This window comes from Sprattus sprattus, assembly GCF_963457725.1.
Source record: "Sprattus sprattus genome assembly, chromosome: 1".
Lineage (NCBI taxonomy): Eukaryota > Metazoa > Chordata > Actinopteri > Clupeiformes > Clupeidae > Sprattus > Sprattus sprattus.
Genome location: NC_137920.1, coordinates 73,984,606 through 73,992,105, shown reverse-complemented (window position 1 = coordinate 73,992,105; position 7,500 = coordinate 73,984,606). Strand labels below are relative to the sequence as shown.

The 7,500-nt window shown below is 46.7% G+C and overlaps 1 protein-coding gene across 1 annotated transcript in view; it reads right to left on the bottom strand.

Moving 5' to 3' along the window:
* Positions 1–7,500, bottom strand: part of pknox2 (pbx/knotted 1 homeobox 2) — a 70,732-nt gene that overhangs the window by 18,982 nt on the left and 44,250 nt on the right. The window lies entirely within an intron of this gene.

Sequence of the window (7,500 nt, the reverse complement as noted above, 5' to 3'; positions counted from 1 at the left end):
TTCATACAACAAGGGCTATACAGTATATGGAAGACACTGTGTTTCTAGCTCCTCTATATTCAGTATGGGTGAGTTCCACTGGCTGGTGTCATGGCGATGCACTGGGATAATTCTGAGCAAGCCTCATCAGAGGGAGACCAGTAGGATCATTGTTCTCAAACCACAAGGCTCATCAGAGGGAGACCAGTATGTTCATTGTTCTCAAACCACAAGGCTCATCAGAGGGAGACCAGTATGTTCATTGTTCTCAAACCACAAGGTTCATCAGAGGGAGACCAGAAGTTTCCTTGGTCTTTAAGCACAAGGCTCTCTATAAGGAGACCAGTGTATTTGTTATTTACCACAAGGCTCTGCAGAGGGAGACCAGTAGTTTCATTGTTCTTTAACCACAAGGCTCTCGAGAAGGAGACCAGTAGTTTCATTGGTCTTTAACCACAAGGCTCTGCAGAGGGAGACCAGTAGTTTCCTTGTTCTTTAACCACAAGGCTCTCGAGAAGGAGACCAGTAGTTTCATTGTTCTTTAACCACAAGGCTCTCGAGAAGGAGACCAGTAGTTTCGTTGTTCTCTTCCTTAAACGAACAGGCAGGCCTGAATCTAAATACATCCTAAATTGTCATCCAAGTCTTGATATTGGTTGGTGTAAAACAGCTGTGTTTTCTTGCAGAATCTGCAATAACCATTTCCACATTTCGAGTCTGGCACAAGACTATAATTAAAAAATGGGGCCATTACAACTTTAGATGATTGAGGCATGGCTCTTCAGAAATGATCATTCTGAAACATACACCCTCAAAATACAAAAGCAATCAATTGACTTGGTTCCTCTCCAAGAGCATCCAGAATGAGGGGAAAACGAAAGAGAAATGACCCTCTGTGAGCGATGGAGGACGGCTGAGAGAATGAGAATGAGAGAGAGGCGGAAGGGGGGAGAGAGAGAGAAAGTGAGAGAAAGGAGGAAGGGGGAGAGAGAAAGAGACTGAGAGAGAGGACCAAGGGGAGAGAGAGAAAGAGAGTGAAAGAGAGGAGGAGGGGGGAGAGAGAAAGAGAGAGAGAGAGAAGGAAGGGGTGGGAGAGAAAAAGAGTGAGAGAGAGGAGGAGAAAGGGGAGAGAGACAACGAGAGTGAGAGAGAAGAGGAGGAGGGGGAGAGAGAAAGAGAGTGAGAGAGAGGAGGAAGGGGGGAGAGAGAAAGAGAGTGAGAGAGAGGAGGAGGAGGGGGAGAGAGAAAGAGAGAGGGAGAAACAGAGAGAGAGAGAGAGAAAGAGAGTGAGAGAGAGGAGGAGGAGGAGGGAGAGAGAAAGAGAGTAAGAGAGAGAGGAGGAAGGGGGAGAGAGAAAGGGAGTGAGAGAGGAGGAGAAGGGGGAGAGAGAAAGAGAGAGGGAGAAACAAAGAGAGAGAGAGAGAGAGAAAGAGAGTGAGAGAGAGGAGGAGGAGGGGGGAGAGAGAACGAGAGTGAGAGAGAGGAGGAGGAGGAGGGGGAGAGAGAAAGGCTTGCATATGCCTCTGCTGGCTCGTGCATGACTGCGGTGGAGGGTGGGATGCAGTGAGGCCTGGTGTGGAGCCAAAGCAGCAGGCTCTATCTGCAGTGCGGAGAGCTGGGGACAAGCACCTGGGGAGTTATTAAAGCACCCATAAAAAGTGCCATTTACAGGACATGCAGAATGAGAGAGAGAAAGAGAGAGGGAGAGACAGAGCGAAAATGAGATGGGGCGGGGGGGGGGTGGGGGGGAGAAAGAGGAGATGGGAGAGAAATATATGGGGTGAGAAATATGGCAGAAGACTGAGCCAATGGAGGGGAAAAACACCAACAAAACCACAAAAACAGCATCAGAGTGGCACGGGTCTGATAGACTCTGATAGACATGGCATCAGAGTGGCACGGGTCTAAAAGATGCCCTCGCGCTTGTAGACATGGTATCAGAGTGGCATGGGTCTGATAGACTCTGATAGACATGGTATCAGAGTGGCATGGGTCTGAGAGATGCCCTTGCGCTCGTAGACATGGCATCAGATTGGCACAGGTGTGATAGAAGCCCTTGCGCTCGTAGACATGGCATCAGAGTGGCATGGGTCTAAAAGATGCCCTTGCGCTCATAGACATGGCATCAGAGTGGCATGGGTCTAAAAGATGCCCTCGCGCTTGTAGACATGGCATCAGAGTGGCATGGGTCTGCGAGATGCCCTTGCGCTCGTAGACACAGCATCAGAGAGGCATAGGTCTGATTGATGCCCTCTGATAGATGCCCTCGCTCTCGTAGACATGGCATCAGAGTGGCATGGGTCTGAGAGATGCCCTTGCGCTCGTAGACACACGGCATCAGAGTGGCATGGGTCTGAGAGATGCCCTCGCGCTCATAGACACAGCATCAGATTGGCATGGGTCTGAGAGACGCCCTCACGCTCATAAACACAGCATCAGAGTGGCATGGGTCTGAGAGACGCCCTCGCCCTAATAGACATGGCATCAGAGAGGCACAGGTCTGATAGATGCCCTATGATAGATGCCCTCGCGCTCATAGACACAGCATCAGAGTGGCATGGGTCTGAGAGACACACTCAGGCTCATAGACACAGCATCAGAGTGGCATGGGTCTGAGAGACACACTCAGGCTCATAGACACAGCATCAGAGTGGCATGGGTCTGAGAGACACACTCAGGCTCATAGACACAGCATCAGAGTGGCATGGGTCTGAGAGACGCCCTTGCGCTCATAAACATACACATTCGGGTGCAGTCGCTGCAGCAGTCTTAACAGCAGCGGTCTACTTTTAGAGACGTAGCATACTGTGCGGTACCCGTGCCCCTGTGCGTGACGGCGGGCTAAACACGGCAGTATGTAAACTGAAACACTAGGCACCGGCTGATAAGAGGCTTTTAAAAGAGAAATCGTAGAATTCTTATTGTTGGGAAATAATAGCTGCGTGTTTTATCGTCCTTCTTCCCTGTGTTTTTCTGTCATCGCTGTTGTTTTTGTTGTTGTTTTTGTTGTTTTGGGTTGCTTGTCACCCCCCCACGGGGCACAGAGGAGCCAAGGGGGCGCAGTAAAGGGGGGGGGGGGGGTTACTACTACCCTCCTTCCCTTTCTCGGTGTGTTTCTCCGGCGTGTTTGCCGTTCCTAATCAGGGTGACTGTGTGCACGCCGGCGTTATTAAAACCCTGTTTGTGGGCGCTCCCACGCTGGGGCTGCTGACGGCAGGCCCACTCCCCCAGGCTACATGTCTGGAGCTCACCCTGAGCGGGGGGGGCACTGCACCGCGCTACCAACCACGCCACACCGCACCACACCACCACACCACCACCGCACCACACCACCACCATCCGCTTTAATGGTAGACCCCCGCCGCCGAATTTCAATGAGCTATTGCTCGCTCAGTTTCTCTCTCTCTCTCTCTCTCTCTCTGTCTCTCTGACGCACACACGTACACACACACACACACACACACACACACACACACACACACGCACACAGTTACACAGAATCTTTCTCAGTCTCATACAAACACACGTGCTCTTGCACGGCAAGTCTTTTTTTCTTAAACAGACACACACACATAGTCACACAGACACACACACACACACACACACAAACATACATACACAGAATCTCTCTCACTCTCATACAAACACTCTCACACACCATCTCTCTCTCTTTTCCTTAAACACTCAGACACATGTGTGTGATACTCTATATAAACTACAGTGCTTTGGAGGCAAAGATACGGGCAATAAACCACACCGGCACACTTTCATTCAAGAGCAGGTCTGTCAAGTGAAAAATCATCTTTTAGAGTGACGGGGAAGGTTGCTTGATTTTGTATTCATTTTTCGTCAATTATGGCAGAAATTCTGCCAGTCATACATCCTCTACATGACTAATTTACGTTGAGAACGTGCTAAGCCATAAGAGACACATTAGCATCCACCAACACGAGAAACAAAGACGTCTGGAAACGATCACTTTAACCAAACGCTTCAACTGTACAGCCACAGCTGCGCAGCATATGTACCTTCAGGCTGCAGAGAAAGACATCAGATGCAGAGACAAGAAGCCTGGCAACATCATACATAGTGTAGACGTAGTCACCAAAATCTGTTTGCAGATTTGACTGCTATGTTGTGGATGTCTGTGCACGCTCCCCAACCAGTTCTGTACAGTAAAATCAAAAGGTCCCCTGTTGCAATTGATACTGGGTGTCTACAACCCAGATCCTCAAGTTTTACGACCACATGAACACTCAATCCGCCCCCCCCTTCACAAGCAGCCTGAAGTCCTATACCCACCAGAATACATGGAGAACTAACTACATAATTTGCCTGGATGCTGGCAAGAGAAGTGTGTGTAGTTTTCATTGGGTGGCCTTTTGTAGCTGAGAAACTTGGGTAAAGAGATTTTTGCTAACGCTGTTGCACATTATCAAGAGTTTAAGGCCATGTTTTTGAAATGCTTATTTTGTTTTTGTGCACCTTTTTTATGTACCTATATTCATTTTTGTCCTTAAGAAAACATACATTCTGACCAACCTTTATATCTCCATGCAAATAAGAGACGAGAGATGAGATCGAGCTAAGCACACATGTGGAATAGGGATTAAGCAGTGTAAGAAACAGACATGATCTACAGGCTAGTCATAGCTTTCCACCTAAAGAGCCTTGCATTCACCATAGAACTGACACCATTCATATTGACCGGGAGATTTAATATTTTGTCATACAGGCTGCTAATATAGACAGTATACAATTTTAATGTTCATCAATTATATTAATACTCAATTTTAGAGTTGCGGAAGTCTGAGAGCGTATAGTGAAGAACTGATTTTCCTTCTGAAACAAAGGGTAATTACATGTACTACAGGCTAAATAATTAATCAGATCTCAAGGAAGACACAATTGGATTTCCTCTCTGACTGTGGTTGGTTCACCTCTTCAGCAAACTCTTCCAATGAGAAGTACAACTAGTATTCTATTCCAAGACTGTGTGAGCTCATCTAATAATACAATAATATGAATTAATTTGATTTGTAACGCACTCTACATTCAGAAGAATCTCAGAGTGCCAACATAGTAGAAACTAACTATAATAATACAATTAAATTAAATAAGACTAGTTAACATAAGCATAATAGAAAACTTGGTGATTTATCACAAGGCCAGAAATGCCTTTCTGAATCTACTATATGCTTGGTGAATCTGAAGTACATACTTAGGTATCAGTTCTGAGTCAGCTGGAAACTGAAGTTTTCACATTCGACACCTAATCCCTTAATACCAGTGGCCAGTGGGCCATGAAGCACAGCTCTGACTCAAGGAAGTGTCCACTCAATGTACTATAAATCAATTCAACTGCCAAATTAAAATCAAAACCAGACATCATTCCATTGTGTAGTAACGTTTTTTTGCTTTTGTGTTAACAACCTATCCACAAATAAGGCTAAGAGTGTAGCATTTAATCATCTGATTAAACAACTTAGCTCTCAAACTATTCCAAGATCACATCTGATACTATGGTTTCGACTAAATCCATAATGTCATCAATAGTGTGTGTAGAATCAGCATATTTGATCCAATTAAAACATGCACATATCAACTTAAGCACCCGGCTACTGAAATCTTTAGTGTGGTTATGCTGTGCTGCCCAAGCTAGGTTAGTAACAATGGGGATCTGTCCTACCAGTAAAATAATTATAAATCAGTAGATTAATCAGCACCACCTCATTTGAGGATTACTGCTATCTGCGCGCAGGGTAGGCATCAAACATCTCGCTCGTATAACTCTCCGCTGGCGTCAATCTTTTCAGTCCATCTTGTTCCGTTTCGTCTCTCTAATTAAGTGAATAGCAGGCAAAATTTCAGGTTGAAAAGTAAAAGAAATTGCAGAAATCTGCCTGCAGGAATTTCAAACCTTTATACACCTGAAGGTGTTATGACGATGGAAGTCTTTGAAGTCTTTGAATACTCTCTCACTCTCCCTCTCTCTCTCTCTCTCTCTCTCTCTCTCTCTTTCGCACGCACACTCTCTCTTTCTCACTTTCTCTATCTAGGTGAGTGAGAGAATATAGAGAGTGTGTGTGTGTGTGTGTGGGGGGGGGGGTGTTTTTTTTGCATGTGTGCACGTGTGTGTATGTGTGTGTGTGTGTGTGTGTGTGTGTGTGTGTGTGTGGGGGGGGGGGTGTTTTTTTTGCATGTGTGCACGTGTGTGTATGTGTGTGTGTGTGTGTGTGTGTGTGTGTGTGTGGGGGGGGGGGGGGGTGTTTTTTTTGCATGTGTGCACATGTGTGTGTATGTGCAAAAGTGTGCAGGGGTGTTGAAAACATTGGTACAAGGGTAAGGGTGTGAGCACCTCCATGTTCCTGTGCATCTGTACATGTGTGTGTGTGTGTGTGTGCGTGTCAGTGTGTGTGTGTGTGTGTGTCTGTTCTAGGCTCTGGCAGGAGCTGAGGCAGAGGCAAGCAAGCAGGCAGGCAGGCAGGCAGGCAGGCAGGCAGGCAGGCAGGCAGGCAGGCGGGCTGGTTGGTTGGGGCTTCTCGCCGCCCGCAGCCACCCTCAGGCCTGCTGCTCACATCAAAGGGAGGCTTGTATCTCAGAGGAGTAGAGAACCTGAGCCCCAGGCCTGGCGAGGCCTTCACACAGCTTGCCTCAGGGGGTGCGCTGGGTGGGGAAACCATGGGGCAAGAGAGAGGGAGGGAGGCAGGCAGGCAGGAGGAGATGTAGCTAATCATAGCACACCAGGCAGGCAGGCAGGCAGGCAGCTTGCACACTCACACACACACACACACACACACACACACACACCCCCCCGTACCTCCCCAACCCAACACACACACACACACACACATTTGGGCCACACCACAGCACCTCATCTACAGCCATCGCACATATGCTGCAGTCAAGAATAGACCAACACCTTACACTTACTACTTTCACGAATAGAGCCCCCCCCCCAAATAAAGAGCTGCTTAAGCACATGGGTTCCAATAGGTAGAATGCACATTGTGTATTATTAACTATATTTATGACATATAAAGGATTGTCTATTATTAATACCAGGCCTGTGGGTCCTGTTTAAAATGTGCACATAAATGCAGGGTTTTGTTTTATTATTTTATACTTTTTCCTCTCACCACAAAAACAAGAAAATAACTATTTGCTGTGTGTCGACTTATGACTTTGTTGTTCACAACAAATCGTTTTTAGGACTGGTTTGAATTCAGTACAAAACGTTTGTGTTAAACAAATATATATATAGATAATTCCACTAAATATATTGTCTCTGTACAGTGATTACATTTGATTTTAAACATGTAAGTCACCCAGATGAGCTGGTTTATAAGGGTGGACAGTGATGTCATCGATATCAATGTGTTGGCCTTCAGCTGAAGATGGGCTTGGTTGGGGTCCAACCAGTAGAGGGCACTCTTCTCTTTAGTCCAAAAGCTTTTCCCTGGACAAGGGGTTGTGCTCCCCCCAACTCCACGAGTGTGACATCTACTCAATCATTTAGAG